The sequence below is a fragment of the Bufo bufo genome, chromosome 2 (genome assembly GCF_905171765.1).
Source record: "Bufo bufo chromosome 2, aBufBuf1.1, whole genome shotgun sequence".
Classification (NCBI taxonomy): domain Eukaryota; kingdom Metazoa; phylum Chordata; class Amphibia; order Anura; family Bufonidae; genus Bufo; species Bufo bufo.
The window spans coordinates 585,407,788-585,426,860 of record NC_053390.1 but is presented as its reverse complement, the minus strand read 5'-3'; the positions used below and the strand labels follow the sequence as shown (position 1 = coordinate 585,426,860).

Below are 19,073 nucleotides of genomic sequence, written 5' to 3'. Positions count from 1 at the left end.
TTTGAAGACGGAACCGTCTTCCAAATGCTTTCAGTGTTACTATGGCACCCAGGACTTTAATAGCGTCCTGGGTGCCATAGTAGTAGTGGGGAGCGGTATACTTACAGTCCGTGCGGCTCCCCGGGCGCTCCAGAATGACGTCAGAGCGCCCCATGCGCATGAATGACGTGATCCATGTGATCACATGATCCATGCGCTTGGGGCGCCCTGACGTCACCCTGGAGCGCCCGGGGAGCCGCACGGACGGTAAGTACACTGCTCCCCGCTCCCCACTACACTTTACCATGGCTGCCAGGACTTTAGCGTCCCGGCAGCCATGGTAACCACTCTGAAAAAGCTAAATGTCGGATGCGGCAATGCGCCGAAACGATGTTTAGCTTAAGGCCGGATCCGGATCAATGCCTTTCAATGGGCATTAATTCCGGATCCGGCCTTGCGGCAAGTGTTCCGGATTTTTGGCCGGAGCAAAAAGCGCAGCATGCTGCGGTATTTTCTCCGGCCAAAAAACGTTCCGTTCCGGAACTGAAGACATCCTGATGCATCCTGAACGGATTTCTCTCCATTCAGAATGCATTAGGATAATCCTGATCAGGATTCTTCCGGCATAGAGCCCCGACGACGGAACTCTATGCCGGAAGACAACAACGCAGGTGTGAAAGAGCCCTAAGTAAGAAAGAATCGAATGAGTCTCAGATTAAAAGAATCTAAAGATCCGACTTAGTTAGTGACTCATTCGATTCTTTGAGTTAAAAGAACAGGTTACACTGAGGCTGTGCTGATGCTTTTGCAGCAGTGATAAGACAGTGACAGGACACAGTTTAGATTACAGTGTGAATTAACCCTTTAGGATCAAATTGGCTTCTCAAGGAGATCTATATGTTGAAGGCATCCCTTCTTCTGTCTCATTCAGTAGCTATAGAACTAAGGGTACTTTCACACTTGCGGCAGGATGGATCCGGCAGGCTGTTCACCCTGTCAGATCCGTCCTTCCGCTGTTTCGCCGGACCGCAGCTCTGTCCCCATTGACTATAATGGGGGCAGAGCTCTGGCGCAGCACGGCAGTGCATGGTAAAAGTACTGCATGTCCAACTTTTTAGTCCAGCGGCCTCTCACCGCGAACTGCCATGCTGCGCCGGAGCTCCACCCCCGTCCCCATTATAGTCAATAGGGTCCGGGGACGGAGCGGCGGTATGTGTAACATGGTATACAGCATTATTGGGGGGGCTCTATGGAAAAGTGGGGGGGGGAGCACTATGGGGGCACCTACTGGGGGCTTTATGACGCGGCTCCGCCTGGCTCCTAACTTTTTTAGCTGGCTCCTAGATTCCAAGGAAATTTGTCAAGCCCTGTTTTAATATATAAGATGTATTTTCGGATAGTCATGTCTGTATTCATATTGTATCTGGATCTATATCTGTCAACTATTGGTATTTAATCATTCAAATATTTAACCTATTTTTTCATATACTGAATAGACGTCACTTCCGGTGCGTTCCAGCTTGGAACGCATCAGGCCTCCTGGAGTTACTCCGTTTCTTTTCTTTGACCCGAGACCAGCTAATTTGAGGTTTATATTATAGATAGGGATGCCCCGATATTGGGATAAGCCCGCCTAACGATTTACATCACACTTAGGGGATTCAGTCTCCTCCCGGTGCGTTCCACGGTGGAACGCACCCAGCGACCGGATGTAACAATCCAGGGATCCGGCTTCCGTTTCCGGTGCGTTCCACGTTGGAGCGCACCTGGCGACCGGAAGTGATGTCATGTAGATGCTTTTTGCCGCTTTTTTAATGTATAAATATGCCTGTGTCACTAATGTATATTATGGCTCTTGAAGAAGGGGATTCCTAGATGAAAATCCCCGAAAGGCGTTGGTCTCTTTTCTTCACCAATAACCTTATGTTGAATAAAGCTATTTGGAACTACAAGATTTCCAGAATTTGGACTGCTGTTTTTCCAGAAAAATCTTCCAAGCGAACCACGCGCAGGAGGTAGTTGATGAGGGTGTTTTGTGCTTATCCCTAATCTCTCCTCCTGGGTGAAGTGAGTAAATCTGATTTTATCCAGATCTTATATTTATTATCAGTAAATTCTCTGATTCAGGTGGCGCCTTGTAAGTGGTAAAAACTTTCTATTTCTTTTTCCAATTCTAAAAGGTTCGCCATCACTGCACTGGGATATGCCACCAATGTCAAGTATGTGCAGGTCCCATCTCCAGGACAGGACCCCTGATGAGAGCAGTCGTGCATGCTTGACCACCCCCATTAATTTCTGTGGGAGTTTGCTTACTATTTCTAACAGTCCCATAGAAGTGAATGGAGTGGTGGCTGCGCTCGCCGTTCATTTCTATGGGTATGCCAAAAGTAGCCAAGCTCGCTTGCACAGCTTTTTTGGAACTCAATGAGGAGCACTCTGTTGCCTTCCTTGACTCCAGGGCACCTGTCTTGGAGATAGGTGTGGGTCCCTTCTCGGAGAAAACTGTTTGACTTTGGCATATCCTAGTGATGTGCTATTAAAGTTCCAGATGACACAACCCTTTTAAATAGCCATAAATACAAAGCATGACCTCTGATTTACAAGTCTGTGTGGAGCCTATGCAAAAAGTAATGATGCTGGAACAAACATGAATAGTTATTGAAACGGCTTCAATATACAAAACTGGTGTGAATATTGGACAACAAGTCAATAACTGAGGATTACGTCCCGCTTCACTGTCAATCCCAATGGTTGACAAGTCCCAAATGTGAGAATCCTGGAAGTTTCCCTAGCCAAGTGTTTTTTTCCTCAGATCGCCTCCTCTAACTGACACCCTCTTATAACCTAAGTTATTGCCCCCCCCCCCTGACTGTAGTGAAATGCCTAGACACCGGTAAAGGGTTAACCGCAGTCGTATTATCAATGTTTGTATCTGAGGATCTTCACTTTTAAGGCATTAGTGGTGCAACCCAAATACTGCACCTGTCAAATGGCGACATTAATGAGGTGCCCTACAAATGCTGTATTACAACTGATGTAGGTAAGTATCTTATACACATTACCCTTGTATGACCAAAATTGCTGAGTGGGTTTCGCAAATTTATATGTAAGACAAACCTTGTGGCCACATAAAAAAAAAAAAACATTAGCAGAACTCTCACAAACATTTTTATTCTCCTGACCTGTTAGAAAGGTACATGATGTAACCTATAGTGAAGGTAATTTTCTTACCAGAGCCTGTAGTTGAGTTATCCCCTCCCTTCTGATCCTCAGCTGTGTCATGTGACCAACACACTGCCTTTCCAAATAACACAGCATCTTGTGTGGACGGGAAGTCAGTTTCTCTATGTATTCCTATGGGAGCTTCAATGTCAGGCTCATAGGAATGAATAGAGAAGTAACTGACGTCCTGTCCTGTGGAGATCAGACAGTTGGTCACATGACTCCATTCCTGAGCCACCGCCATCAGCAGAGAGTGTCAGCTCTATGCTGACACTCTGCTGTAACCCCATAGATGCAGCGGCATCCATGGGGTTAATAGAGGGAGGGGGCTCCCTCTCTCCATCATCGGGGCTGCGCTGCGATTGCAGCGCCCGATGGTTGCCATGGCAACCGGACGCTTTGCAAAAGCGTCAGCTGTTGCCACCTACAGGGCATCTGATTGGATTATACTTTGCAATGCAAGAGCAGTGCAAAGTATAGTACAGCCATCAGCCCCACTGGATCTTCAAGATCCATAAGGGACTTGATAAAAAAAAAATGTGAAAATAATAAAAGTAAAAATAAATAAATAAAAATGTAAAGTTAAAAAAAGAAATTGCTTTTTCCTATTATTAAAAAATGAAAAAATAAAATAAAAATACACATATTAGGTATCACCGCGTCCGTAACGACCGTCTCTATAAAAATATCACATAATAGACCCCGTCCGATAAACAGCATAAAAAAAAACTGTAAAAAAGAAAAAAGCCATTTGTCACCTTACATCACAAAAAGTGCAACAGCAAGCGATCAAAAAGGGTTATGACCCCCAAAATAGTACCAATCAAACAGTTACCCCATCCCGCAAAAAATTATACCCTATTTAAGACAATCGCCCAAAAAATAAAAAAAAATCTATGGCTCTCAGACTATGGAGACACTAAAACATCATTTTTTTGGGTTTCAGAAATGCTATTCTTGTGTAAAACTTAAAGGGATTCTGTCACCTCTCATAACACAAATTCAGATTTTAAGCCAGTCATGCTCGTCAGCTTACCTTGAATCGGCTGTGCTGTTCTATATTGCAATCCGTCCAGTAGTTTTGCAGAAAAACGACTTTTATAATTATGCAAATTAACCCTGAAGGTGCCCAGAGGGGCGTTATGTTCCCCTTTGTGTGCCCAGTAACGCCCCTCTTACAGTCCCCAAAACGCCTTCCTCCAGAATCCCTAACCGCCCACAGCGTCTCATCCCTCTCCTCCCCCTCCCTGACGGCTGAGCGAAGTCTCGCGCAGACGCAGTACCCACTGAGGGCTGCGCCAGTGCGATTTGCTGGAGATTGAGGGAAGAGCGAGCATCGGACTTCACTGGGCTCGACGCATGCTCGCTCTTCCCTCAGTCTCCAGCAAATCGCACTGGCGCAGCCCTTAGTGGGGAACCTAACGCCCCTCTGGGCACCTTCAGGGTTAATTTGCATAATTATAAAAGTATTTTTTCTGCAAAACTACTGGACGGATTACAATATAGAACAGCACAGCCGATTCAAGGTAAGCTGTGGAGCATGACTGGTTTAAAATCCAAATTTGGGTTATGAGAGGTGACAGAATCCCTTTTAAATAAATAAGAAAAAGTATACATATTGGGTATTGCCACGTCCGTAACAATCTGCTCTATAAAACTGTCACATGACCTAACCCCTCAGAAACGCTGTAAAAATAAATAAATAAAAACTGTTCCAAAACAGCCAATTTTTTGGTCACCTTGCCCCATAAAGTGTAATAATGAATGATCAAAAAATCCTATGTACCCCAAAATGGTACCAATAAAAACCTTAACTCTTTCTGCAAAAAACGAGCCCCTGCACAAGACGATCGGCAGAAAAATAAAAAAACATATGGCGTTCAGAAAATGGACACACAAAAACATTATTTATTTTTCAAAATTGCTTTATTATGTAAAACTGAAACAAACAAAGAAAGTAGACATATTTGATATCATTGCGTCCGTAACAACCTGCTCTATAAAAATAGCACATGATCTGCCCTGTCAGATGAATCTTGTAAAAAAAAAAAAAAAAAACTGTGCCAAAACAGCCGTTTTTCAGTTACCTTGCCTCACAAAAAACTTAATATAGAGCAATTAAAAATCATATGTACCCCAAAATAGTACCAATAAAACTGGCACATTATCTCCTAGTTTCCAAAATAGGGTCACTTTTTGGGAGTTTCTACTGTATGGGTGCATCAGGGGGGCTTTAAATGGGACATGGCATCTAAAACCAGTTTAGCAAAATCTGCCTTCCAAAAACCATACGGCGTTCCTTTCCTTCTGCGCCCTGCCGTGCGCCCTTACATCAGTTTACGACCACATGTGGGGAGTTTCTGTAAACCGCAGAATTGGGGTAATAAATATTGAGTTATGTTTGGCTGTTAACCCTCAATGTGTTAAAGAAAAAAAATTAATAAAATGGAAAATCTGCCAAAAAAGTGAAATTTAGAAATTTCATCTCCATTTTCCTTTAATTCTTGTGGAACACCTAAAGGGTTAACAAAGTTAGTAAAATCAGTTTTGAGTAACTTGAGGGGTGTAGTTTCTACATGGGGTCATTTATGGGGGGTTTCCACTATGTAAGCCCCACAAAGTGACTTCAGACCTGAACCTGGTCCTTAAAAAGAGGGTTTTGGAAATTTTCTTAAAAATTTGAAGAATTGCTTCTAAACTTCTAAGCCTTCTAACGTCCTAAAAAAATAAAATGACATGATCATGAAGTACAATATGTCACGAGAATACAATCTCAGAATGGCTTGGATAAATAAGTGTTCCAAAGCAATTACCACATAAAGTGACGCATGTCAGATTTGTAAATTTTGACCTGGACACTGGGGCATCAATGACCCTTGGTCATGAAAGGGTTAAGCATGCATGGGATAGGCATATGGCCATCCTTCATATAAAATAGGGCCAGGGGCTATTCATAGTATTCAGTATATTGGGCCGACTAGATGGGCCAAATGGTTCTTATCTGCCGACACATTCTATGTTTGTAAGCTATAGCCTGTAATAATATTACACCAGAAATACATCCGGGCCCCTCTTGAATTCCTTTATTGTACTCACCATCACCACCTCCTCAGGCAGAGAGTTCCATAGTCTCACTGCTCTTACCGTAAAGAATCCTCTTCTATGTTTGTGTACAAACCTTCTTTCCTCCAGACGCAGAGGATGTCCCCTCGTCACAGTTACAGTCCTGGGGTTAAATAGATGATGTGATAGATCTCTGTACTGACCCCTGATATATTTATACATAGTAATTAGATCTCTCCTCAGTTGTCTTTTTCTAAAGTGAATAACCCTAATGTTGATAATCTGTCAGGGTACTGTAGTTCACCCATTCTAATTATTACTTTAGTTCTCCTCTGGACCCTCTCCAGCTCTACACTGCGTGCAGAATTATTAGGCAAATGAGTATTTTGACCACATCATCCTCTTTATGCATGTTGTCTTACTCCAAGCTGTATAGGCTCGAAAGCCTACTACCAATTAAGCATATTAGGTGATGTGCATCTCTGTAATGAGAAGGGGTGTGGTCTAATGACATCAACACCCTATATTAGATGTACATAATTATTAGGCAACTTCCTTTCCTTTGGCAAAATGGGTCAAAAGAAGGACTTGACAGGCTCAGAAAAGTCAAAAATAGTGAGATATCTTGCAGAGGGATGCAGCACTCTTAAAATTGCAAAGCTTCTGAAGCGTGATCATCGAACAATCAAGCGTTTCATTCAAAATAGTCAACAGGGTCGCAAGAAGCGTGTGGAAAAACCAAGGCGCAAAATAACTGCCCATGAACTGAGAAAAGTCAAGCGTGCAGCTGCCAAGATGCCACTTGCCACCAGTTTGGCCATATTTCAGAGCTGCAACATCACTGGAGTGCCCAAAAGCACAAGGTGTGCAATACTCAGAGACATGGCCAAGGTAAGAAAGGCTAAAAGACGACCACCACTGAACAAGACACACAAGCTGAAACGTCAAGACTGGGCCAAGAAATATCTCAAGACTGATTTTTCTAAGGTTTTATGGACTGATGAAATGAGAGTGAGTCTTGATGGGCCAGATGGATGGGCCTGTGGCTGGATTGGTAAAGGGCAGAGAGCTCCAGTCAGACTCAGACGCCAGCAAGGTGGAGGTGGAGTACTGGTTTGGGCTGGTATCATCAAAGATGAGCTTGTGGGGCCTTTTCGGGTTGAGGATGGAGTCAAGCTCAACTCCCAGTCCTACTGCCAGTTTCTGGAAGACACCTTCTTCAAGCAGTGGTACAGGAAGAAGTCTGCATCCTTCAAGAAAAACATGATTTTCATGCAGGACAATGCTCCATCACACGCGTCCAAGTACTCCACAGCGTGGCTGGCAAGAAAGGGTATAAAAGAAGAAAATCTAATGACATGGCCTCCTTGTTCACCTGATCTGAACCCCATTGAGAACCTGTGGTCCATCATCAAATGTGAGATTTACAAGGAGGGAAAACAGTACACCTCTCTGAACAGTGTCTTGGAGGCTGTGGTTGCTGCTGCACGCAATGTTAATGGTGAACAGATCAAAACACTGACAGAATCCATGGATGGCAGGCTTTTGAGTGTCCTTGCAAAGAAAGGTGGCTATATTGGTCACTTATTTGTTTTTGTTTTGTTTCTGAATGTCAGAAATGTATATTTGTGAATGTTGAGATGTTATATTGGTTTCACTGGTAAAAATAAATAATTGAAATGGGTATATATTTGTTTTTTGCTAAGTTGCCTAATAATTATGCACAGTAATAGTCACCTGCACACACAGATATCCCCCTAAAATAGCTAAAACTAAAAACAAACTAAAAACTACTTCCAAAAATATTCAGCTTTGATATTAATGAGTTTTTTGGGTTCATTGAGAACATGGTTGTTGTTCAATAATAAAATGAATCCTCAAAAATACAACTTGCCTAATAATTCTGCACTCCCTGTATGTCTGCCTTGTTCACAGGAGCCCAGAACTGTACACATGTGTGGTCTGACTAGTGATTTGTAAAGTGGTAGGACTATGTTCTTATCACGGGCATCTATGCCCCTTTTGATTGGTTTTTACAGTTTCTCCATACATAATCTAGGCAAGACAATATTAGATATGGGCCCCCTGTGAAACGTTTATAACCCTTAGGGCTCATGCACATGACCATTGGATATTTTTATGGAACGGCCATGTGGACACTGAATGCTCAGTTATTTCCGGAATTTTTTGCAGCCCCGTTGAAGTGAATGGTTCCACATACAGGTTGCAAAAAAAATGGAACTGACACGGAAAAAATATGTTTGTGTGCATGAGCTCTTCTGTAAAACCTCTGAGAAGGAGTTGTCCTGATATAGAACTTGGAATATACTACTATTACTATGATCTGCTGGTAATCTTAGTCACTTTGTGATGTTCCTGGCTATAGAACGTGCTAAAAACTAGAAGCTGCTCAGTACTATCTTAATCTTACTTGATTTATCCTTTAGTAACAACTCATACCTACTTGTGTTTGCCAATTCTCGCCTCATGTTTATTAGTGCCCGGCTAGACTATCTCCTCATCCTTAGGGTCCATTCACATGTCCGTAGAATGTGTCCGCACCGGTTCGGCAATTATCTGGTCTTCCGGTCCGCGGCTCCGGAAAAAATAGAACATGTCCTATTCTTGTCTTCAATTGCGGACAAGAATAGGCAGTTCTATGGGGGTGCCGGCCGGGTGTATTGCGGATCCGCAATGCACTACGGATGTGAGAATTGACCCTTAATTTGGTTAGTATTTAAAATTTACTTGTTACAATGTCGGTATGCTTTGAGAATGGGCTAGTGTAGCCCAAAACGCGTAAGGGTAGTTTCACACTAACGTTTTTCTTTTCCGGCGCTGAGTTCCGTCCTAGGGGCTCAAATCCGGAAAATAACTGATCAGTTTTATCCTAATGCATTCTGAATGGAGAGTAATCTGTTCAGGATGTCTTCAGTTCAGTCTTTTTGACTGATCAGGCTTTTCAGAAAAACGTAGCATGTTGTATTTTTACCTCCGGCCAAAAATCCTGAACACTTTGACTGAACGCCGGATCCGGTCTTTTTCCCATTGACTTGCATTAACGCCGGATCCGACGCTGTGTGTTCAGTCAAACCGGACCCGGCTTTTGCATGTTTAGGCCTCCTGCACACGACAGTATTTTTTCACGGTCCGCAAAACGGGGTTCCGTTGGTCCGTGATCCGTGACCGTTTTTTCGTCCATGGGTCTTCCTTGATTTTTGGAGGATCCACGGACATGAAAAATGAAAAAAAAATCTAAGTCAAATTTGCCATTGAAATGATAGGAAAAAACTGACAGATCACAGACGCGGTTGACAATCTTGTGTGCATCCGTGATTTTTCACGGACCCATTGACTTGAATGGGTCCGCGAACCGTTGACTGTGAAAAAAATAGGACAGGTCATATTCGTGTGCAGGAGGCCTAAACCCGAAAAATGTGAAAAAAAAGTTAAAGTTCATAAATGGCGGATCCGTTTTTTCCAATGCATTTTTTCATTGTGATCAAAATCCTGATCAGGATTCAAATGTAATCCATTTTTCCGGATCCGGCGGGCAGTTCCGGTGTTGGAATTGAACGCCGGATTAAAACAACGCTAGTGTGAAAGTAGCCTTAGCTTGTATTTTATTCGCCGCTACAATAAAGTTTCTTTTTCTCAGATCATTTTCATTCAGTTATAATTTTTTTTTTTTTTTTTTACACCTATGGCTATTAATGAAGGTGCTTCAATGGAAATGTCTCATCGCTTCAGGAAAATTGAAACCTTACACCAGTTGAAGTTAGTGGTAGTACATTTATTTAGGCTTCATGCAAATGACCGGATTGTGTTCCGCAAACCCAAGATCCACAAAATGCAGACACCTCCTGTGTGCAATCTGCATTTTTCCTCACTCCCATGACTCAAAATGGCTATTCTTGTCTGCAATACGGACAAGAATAGACCATGTTTTATAATTTACTGAACGAACCCATAGAACTGAATGCATCCATGGGCAATCTTCCAAAAATGCGGATCAGACACTGATACAAAATACATTGGTGCGCATGAGGCCTTAGGGTGCTGTTCTCCACTTGCTAGAACAGCTGCCCTTGCTCATGTAGTGGGTCCTGATCAGGGGACCCCTATGTTGCCTTTATATTGCCTTTTAGGCTTGTACAACCCGTTTTTGTCATTGACAAACAACGTGCAGTATACATTTTTGTAGAGAGCTCACAGATCCTTTTTGCAGCGCCGCTACCCTCCTCACAGGGATTAAAAAAGTAAGAATTAGTCTTACCGGTAATGATGTTTCCAGGAGTCCAACATGACAGCACTACATGGAGGTTGTCTCCCCCGCCCACTATTGGGACAGGAAACAGAGATAGGTTAAAAGCTGGGCCCCCCCCACCCACCTTCATCAGTGTTTTATAGATTCACACAATAATGGGTATCGTAATACAAAAGAAAAATACTTCAAACATTAGGGAGGGAACTACCAGTGCTGTCATGTCGGACTCCTGGAAACCTCATTACCGGTAAGACTAATTCTTACTTTCCAGGACGTCCTCCATGACAGCACTACATGGAGTAGAAATACCAAATTAATCTAACAACTAGGGAGGGACCGCAGCCTGAAGAACTTTATGTCCGAAGGACTGGTCATTATTCCCTGACACATTTAATCTGTAATGCTTACAAAAAGCATGGGAGCTTTCCCAGGTGGCTGCCTTACATATCTGGTCAATAGAAGCATTTGCATGTTCGGCCCATGAAGCAGAGACTGCTCTCGTTGAATGAGCCCTAATATCTTGAGGACAGAGAAGCCCCTGGCCCTGATAGGCCTCTTTAATTACTATTTTAATCCATCTTGCTAATGTCGCTTTAGAAGCTTTCTTGCCTTTATTGCGGCCTGAAAACTGAATAAACAGATTAGAATCTAATCTGAAGGTACTGGTAACGTCTAGGTAGGAAAGGAGAGACCGTCTAGAAGATGGAACTCCTTCTCCCTTTCGGTTTTCGGATCTGTGTAGAAGGTTGGTAGTACTATTCCCTGATTACGATGAAAGGAAGAAACCACCTTAGGAATAAAGGATGGGTCTAGCCTTAGTATGACTCTATCCTCACAAATTGTAACGTATGGCTCACAGATAGTAAGGGTTTGGATTTTTCCTAGTCTACGAGCTGTGATAGCTACTAGAAACATCATTTTCAAGGTTAAGTTCCTTAAGCTGCTTTCATGTAAAGGTTCGAAGGGTGGCTTTGTTAAGGCATTGAGAACTAGCGACAGATCCCAAGGAGGAATCGGGGACCTTAGTGTTGGTCTAATCCGCATGGTTGCCTTTAAAAACCTGTTTACCCATCGATTTTCTGAAAGAGTAATTTAGAAACCAGCTTAAGGCTGCTGTCTGAACCTTAAGGGTACTGGGTTTAAGACCCATATTGAACCCTTCCTGGCGGAAATCTAGAATATCTCCCAGACTCGGGAGTAGAGGATTCTTCTCTGTCATCCAGGAGCAGAATTTTTTCCAGATTTTATTATAAATTGCAGATGTAACCTGTTTATGGCCTTTCTGAATGGTGGATATTACTTCGTCTGAGAATCCCTGTAATTTTAACAAGTCCCTTTCAGAAGCCACGCTGTTAATTTCATCTTGGTTATTTCCGGATTCCAGATTGGACCCTAATGCAACAGGTCTGGCCTGAGAGGGATCGGATCTTCTTGACTTAGTGAGGACAGTACCGGGAACCAGGCCTGTTTTGGCCAAAAAGGAGGCATGAAGATCACTCTGGATGATTCTCTGCTGATCTTCCTCAGGGCTATTAAAATCAATGCATAAGCTAGCTTCATGTTCCAGGGCTGAGATAAAGCGTCTACTGCTGTGGGATGATCGGCTGGATTTCGGGAGAAGGAAGCTGTTTGTGCATTCTCCCTTGATGCAAAGAGATCGATCTCTGGATATCCTCATGTTGATGTCAGTTCTAGAAACACCTGTCTGTTCAGAGTCCATTCGTTTGGATCTATAAAATGTCTGCTGAGGAAATCTGTCGACTGGTTTCTTGAACCCTGTAGGTGTACCGCTGAGATTGACAGCACATTCTCTTCTGCCCAGGAAAAAAATGTATTTGCCGGATTCTGAAGGAGAGGATATTTTGTTCCCCGTTGATGTTTGAGGAAGGAGACCGCTGTCATATTGTCTGATAGGATTCTTATATTCTGTCCGCTCAGGAGATCTTGACTCTGTTTGAGCGTCTCCCAAACGGCCTGAAGCTCTCTGAAATTTGAAGATCAGTTTTTTATGGTTTGGTTCCAGATTCCCTGGAAGTAGTAGATTCCAACCTTTGCACCCCATCCTTGTTGGCTGGCATCTGTTGTCACTACGATATATGGACTTAGATTCCAGGGGGCTCCTTTTGGGATAGGTTGTCTGATATTTGCCACCAATCCAGAGATGTTGTTTTTGAACTGGAAGGAAAGACCTGTAGATTCGAATCTAGCATCGTTCCAAGGAAAAATTTTCTGGTACTAGGTCCGATTTTTTTATTTTTATTTTATTTTATTTTTTCCCAATTTAGGATCCAGCCTAGATCCTGTAGGAGGGATATCATCGTCTGTGTTTGCTCCGTTAGTACTACCGCGGAATCTGCTGTTAGGAGAAGATCGTCTAAATAAGGTACAATCTTTATTCCCTTCAGTCTGAGGAAGGCCACTATCTCTATTACCAGCTTTGTAAACACCCGAGGGGCTGTTGATATCCCAAAGGGCAGGCATTGAAACTGATAATGATTTACTTTCCCCGCTTCTCTTACTGCAAATCTTAGGAATTTTTGGTGGTCCGGATGTATTGGTACATGGTAGTAAGCATCCTTTAAGTCCAAGGTGCACATTACCGCACCCTGAGAGATGAGGGGTGTAGTTGATCTTACTGATTCCATCTTGAAGCGGCGATACTTTATGAAGACGTTTAGATGTTTTAGGTTGATTATAGTTCTGAATGAACCATCTGGCTTTTTTACCAGGAATAACCTTGAATAGTAGCCCTTGCCTTCCTGATCTGCAGGGACGCGGGTCACCGCGCCTAGATTCCTCAATTTTGCTCAGTCTTTTAAGAGATTTGCTTGTGATGTACCTTACTCCGAACCCTGTCAGCACAAATTTTGTTGCGGAGCTGATACAAACTCTTTTGTATCCCTCTTGAATAATTTGGAGCACCCACGGGGTTTTTAGTTATTTGGCTCCATGCTGGGAGAAAGGATCTTAATCTCCCCCGACTGGCCTGGCGTCATTGTTTGTCTTGGGAAGTGTTGGGGTTAAGCAGAAATCCACTAACCCTTACCCCCTTTTGGATAGGACCATCTTTCCGACTTTCCCTTATCCATATACGTTTGTTTTTTTGGCTGGAACTTTTTACGAAAAACAAATGTGTTTTCCTAGTTTCGTTTCTGGAAACCCAATATAATATATTTTTTTTTATCTGAGGCTTTCTCAAGAATTTTATCCAGGCTAGGCCCAAACGCATATGATCCTGAAAATGGAATTGCACACAATTATATTTTTTGAGGTAAGATCGCCAGACCAGTTTCTTAACCACAGAGCTCTCCTTGCGGTGTTCAGAAGGGCCCCACTTTCAGCTGCGAACCTGACTGACTCAGCCGAGGCGTCCACTGTATAGGCAGTCGCCATCTTTAGAGCGGGATAGTCTCCAGAATGGTTCCCATTGACAAATGAATCTCCACCTGAGAACCACATAGTAAGGATCTCGCAACTGAGGTAGCTGCGACGTTAGGTTTGAAATCAAGGCCGCAGAAGGCCTCCCAAGATTTTCTCAGGGAGACCATCAGCCTTGCGGTCCATGTGGTCTTTCAGCTGGGAGGAGCCTCAAATGGGATCGCTGTTTTTTTTAGCTACCCTGGCGACTGGTGGCGTCTAGTATGGGGATTTCTTCCCATAGTTTTAGTATCCTCTTTGTCAAAGGATAAGCGACTTTTGAATTCCCTAGGAATAAAAGCCTTTTTTTCTACATCTTCCCACTCATCCAGGATCATTTGTTTTAAACTAGAGTTCAAGGGAAAAACTTTTATCTTTTTTTGTAATTAGGCCAGCAAACATTTCCTCCTGAATGGATCTTTTTGTCGGTTCATCCGAGATATCCATAGTCTGCCTAACTGCGGTCAGAAGGGAATCCCATGTCTCAGGTGAGAAACAAGATTTAAGTTTCTCCTCGTGGGATGAAGAAGGCAAGGACTCTTCTTCCTCCTCCTCCAAAAATTCCACCTCTATAACCTCTTGGGTCTGACTCTAAGGCTTCTCTAGGTCTTTTATCCCGGTGGTTTGTTCAGCCACCTTAGGGCGGCGTTATCAAGGAGGAAACTGACGCTTTATCTTCTTCTTTAATGATGGCTCTAAGGTCTGTTAAGTAGGGTCGACTGTTCCTCTTTCATTTTATTAATACAATTTCGCATAAAGCTCTTGTATATGAATCTTGAAGCCTTTTGCTGCAGATAGCGCAGTCTTTTAGGCTTCTTTTTACTCTCCACCTTGAGCGAGGATCTTTTCTCCCTAAGAGACATGATGATTAGGTTTAGCGAAGCATTATAGCCTGCTTATTCTATCATTATTCCCATCCATGTAGTGCTTGATTACTCACATGTCCATGGGCAGGAGGGTCTGGGACTGCTCTCTCATACCGGAGAATCCATGAGTGAGGGACTCACACTTAGCCCAACCAGACTTTAAATGCCAATGGCACTTACCCCTCCTGACGTGGATGCTCCTCCCATTTCTCCTTTCGGTCGCTCTCGGGGGTACGCTCCTTCGGCGTTGGGATCGATCGCAGGGCGCCGCCATAACTGGATCCGGTGTCGGAGGTTACGCGCATGCGCACCTCCTTCCAGGCGTCTCTACATCACTTCCGGCTCAGCGCAGAAGGCCGGAAGTGACAGTAGACGCTCCGGCTCCCGCGCGGTCTCCCCTGGAGAAGGCATCCTGCAGGCCCAGAGCCCCGGCGGGGTTGCGGCTACCGTTCCCCAGCCCCTAGGATTTTCGCTTCCAGAAGTGAGCTGCATGACCCACAGGTACTGGAGGGGCTGGGAGGCTAAGGGACCCAGCTTAGGGGTTTTAGCCCGGCGAGATAAGAAAAGAAGGAAAAAATAAAGGTCCAAAAAGAGGAACCCTCTCTGCCCCTGTATCTAATATTGGGACAGGAAAAAACACTGGTGAAGGTGGGTGGGGGGGGGGGGGGAAGCTTTTAACCTCTTTCTGTTTTCCTGTCCCAATAGTGGGCGGGGGAGACAACCTCCATGTAGTGCTGTCATGGAGGACGTCCTTGAAATAAAATATATACTGCTGGAGCTGATCCAGGGACTGAAGTAAGGCTCTGCACACGACCGTTTTTTTTCCCGTTTCGTATACAGAACCAGTGTACTCTGTATGCATTCCTTATCCGTTGAAAGATAGAACATGTCCTATTATTGCCCACAAATCGCGTTCCGTGGCTCCATTCAACTCAATGGGTCCACAAAAATAACGGAACACATACGGAAATGCATCCGTATGTCTTCCGTATCTGTTCAGTTTTTGCGGAACCATCTATTGAAATTTTAATCCCAGCCCAATTTTTTTCTATGTAATTACTGTATATGCTGTACAGAAAAACGGAACAGAAAACACTGAAAAAGCCATACAGTCGTGTGAAAGAAGCCTGATACTCTAGCTTTAAAAGCCATTTACAAACCAGTCCAGGAGCTGTTTTTTCACTGCTCTCAAAAGCAGACTGGTAAGTTAGGCTACATTAATATGTGTGGGTAGCCTGATACGGCAGAGGATAGCCGCACTGGAGTATCACAGGATAAGGCATTGCCAGATACTACAGTTCTCTGAGGACTATATAGTTTATGGCTGTGATGGCTACCTCTGCACTCCAGCTGTGGTAAAACTACAACTCCCAAGATGCTTGGCTGTTCTCAGAACTCTACAGAAATGAATGGGGCATGCTGGGAGTTGTAGTTTCACCACAGCTGAAGTGCCAGAGTTGGCCATCACAGGTCTATGGGGTTTCCGGCAGTGAACGGTAGTCGTCTGATCTGATGTCCAGCAAGCTGTTCTCTGCTTAAGGGCTCATGCACACGACCGTTGTTGTTTGCTGTCCGTTTTTCACGGATCAGTTCCGTATCTGAGTTTTTTTTCCCTCTGATTTAAGTCCTATTCAGTTCCGTTATTGCACAAAACATATCCGTATGGTTTCCGTATTTGATCCGTTTTTTGCGACTCGTATACAGAAACGGTAACTTATTAATCACCAAACACATGAGCAATATGGGCAGGGCATAGCATTTTCTACAGTATGGATCTGCAAAATAACGGATGAAATATTGGATGAACATACGATGTGTTCCGTGTGCGTTCTGTATTTTTTGCGGCCCCATTGACTTGAAAGAAAATACGTTTGTGTGCATGTGCCCTTATTCTGACTGTTGCAAACTCAGAGTTCTGGGTCTCTAATTACTCCATGATATAGTAAAGGGGCCTTCATTCAAAGTTGCAAACCAACCATACCCCATCACTGCCTGCATGACATGTCACCATGGAGAAAATGTCAGGGTCTGGAAATAAACAGCTTAAAATGTCTTTTTATTCTATTAGACAGATGACCCTTCAAGCATAACTATTTCTGGCTTGGATCGTGGATCACAGTGTCTTCATTTAGAAGGCTGCAGAAATGTGACTTGGATCTCTTCAGTTTAGGCTTTGGCTTAGTTTAATACAGTAGGCAGCACTTTGTTTGACACTGGATGAGATCATTTGACCGGGTTGAACATCATGTTGCACACAAGTATCAATCCTCTAGTCTAGACCTAAATAAGGTTCCTGTTCAACCATGCAGCAGCCAGAAGAAGAGACCTCTAAAATCAATGTGCCTTCCTCCATATTAAAGCAAGATGAAAAGAAGCCATAGACACAGCTTTAGGCTAGGGCTACACAACGACATGTGGCGCGCGACACATAGGGCACAACTGCACTGCAATATGTGTCGCGTGACAATTTATATGATAGTCTATGGGTGTCGCACTGCGACGCACAGTTGCAGAAAAATCCATCTTGGATGTATTTTTTGCTACTGTCTCAGTCGCAGGCATGTTGCAGTGCGACACCATAGACTATCATTATAAAAATTGTCACGCGACACATGTCGTCCTGTAGCCCTAGCCTTATTCTTCTACAATCATATTGATCAGCAACATAGATGATTCAATAATTTAACCAATTGTGCATACATTGGAACATAGTGGAGCAGATTTACTAATCTGCTCTAACATTACGTAGTCTTGAAATTTGTAATATTATCTCGGTGGCTAAAGCTGAATAGTAAATCTGCCACATTTTTAGGCCTCATGCACAGACAACGTGGTTTGTGTCTGTTCCATTTATTTTTTTGCGAATAGGATACGGACCCGTTCATTTCAATGGGTCCGCAAAAAATGCAGATAGCACACCGTGTGCTGTCCGCATCAGTATGTCCGTTCTGTAGCCCCGCAAAAAAAATAGAACATGTCCTATTCTTGTCCGTTTGGGCATTGTTACAATGGATCCGCAAAAAAAAATACTTTTTTTTGCGGATCCGCAATTTGCAGACCGCAAAACACATACGGTCATGTGCATGTAGCCTTAGATTAACTTTATGCAAACTATTGCTTGGCTTATATCGAATTTTGGTGTGTGTGTGGTGCTTAATCTTAAGCTATGCCTGGCCTGTCGGGTATGGGGGAAAAAATGTGTGGTGTAAGGCACGTACAACAGAATTTTGGCTCAATCCGCCAAAGTTTTAATGTATTTGCAATCGCAAATCTGCCCCAGTGTTCCAGCGAGGTTTGGCATGGACTATACAAGTTACCCAGCTGTCACATCACCACTACCTGGAGTCTGAGGCCCCTTTTCACACGAGCGAGTTTTTCGCGCGGGTGCAAATGCGTGACGTGAACGCATTGCACCCGCACTGAATCTGGACCCATTCATTTCTATGGGGCTGTGCACATAAGTGGTGATTTTCACTCCTTACTTGTCCGTTGCGTGAAAATCGCAGCATGCTCCTCTTGTGCGTTTTCACGCAACGCAAGCCCCATAGAAGTGAATTGGGCTGCGTGAAAATCGCAAGCATCCGCAAGCAAGTGCGGATGCGGTGTGCGTTTTCACGCACGGTTGCTAGGAGATGATCGGGATGGGGACCCGATCTTTATTATTTTCCCCTTATAACATGGTTAAAAAGGGAAAATAATAGCATTCTGAATACAGAATGCATAGTACAAAAGGGCTGGAGGGATTAAAACAAATAAAAAATAATTTAACTCGCCTTAATCCACTTGTTCGCGTAGCAGACATCTCTTCTGTTCTTCTTCTTTGAGGAATAGGACCTTTTGATGACGTCACTGCGCTCATCACATGATCCATTCACCATGGTAAAAAGATCATGCGATGGACCATGTGATGAGCGCAGTGACGTCCTCAAAGGTCGTTTCCTCAAAGAAGATGCCGGCGGCGCGAACAAGTGGATTAAGGTGAGTTAAATTATTATAATTTTTTTTTTTTTTTAACCGCTCCAGCCCTATTGTACTATGCATTCTGTATTCAGAATGCTATTATTTTCCCTTGTAACCATGTTATAAGGGGAAATAATACAATCTACTGCAATTGGGTACCTACACTCGTGACTGCAAATGGGTACTACACTCGTGACTGCAATTGGGTACCTACTCTCGTGGGTTTTGCTGGCAACGCACCCCGCAACAAAGGGGCCTGAGTGTGCAGGCAGGACTGAAGACACCTGTGGATCTCTGAG

General features: G+C 43.6%; 1 protein-coding gene across 1 annotated transcript in view; it reads left to right on the top strand.

Moving 5' to 3' along the window:
* Positions 1-19,073, top strand: part of PPA2 (inorganic pyrophosphatase 2) — a 59,802-nt gene that overhangs the window by 13,678 nt on the left and 27,051 nt on the right. The window lies entirely within an intron of this gene.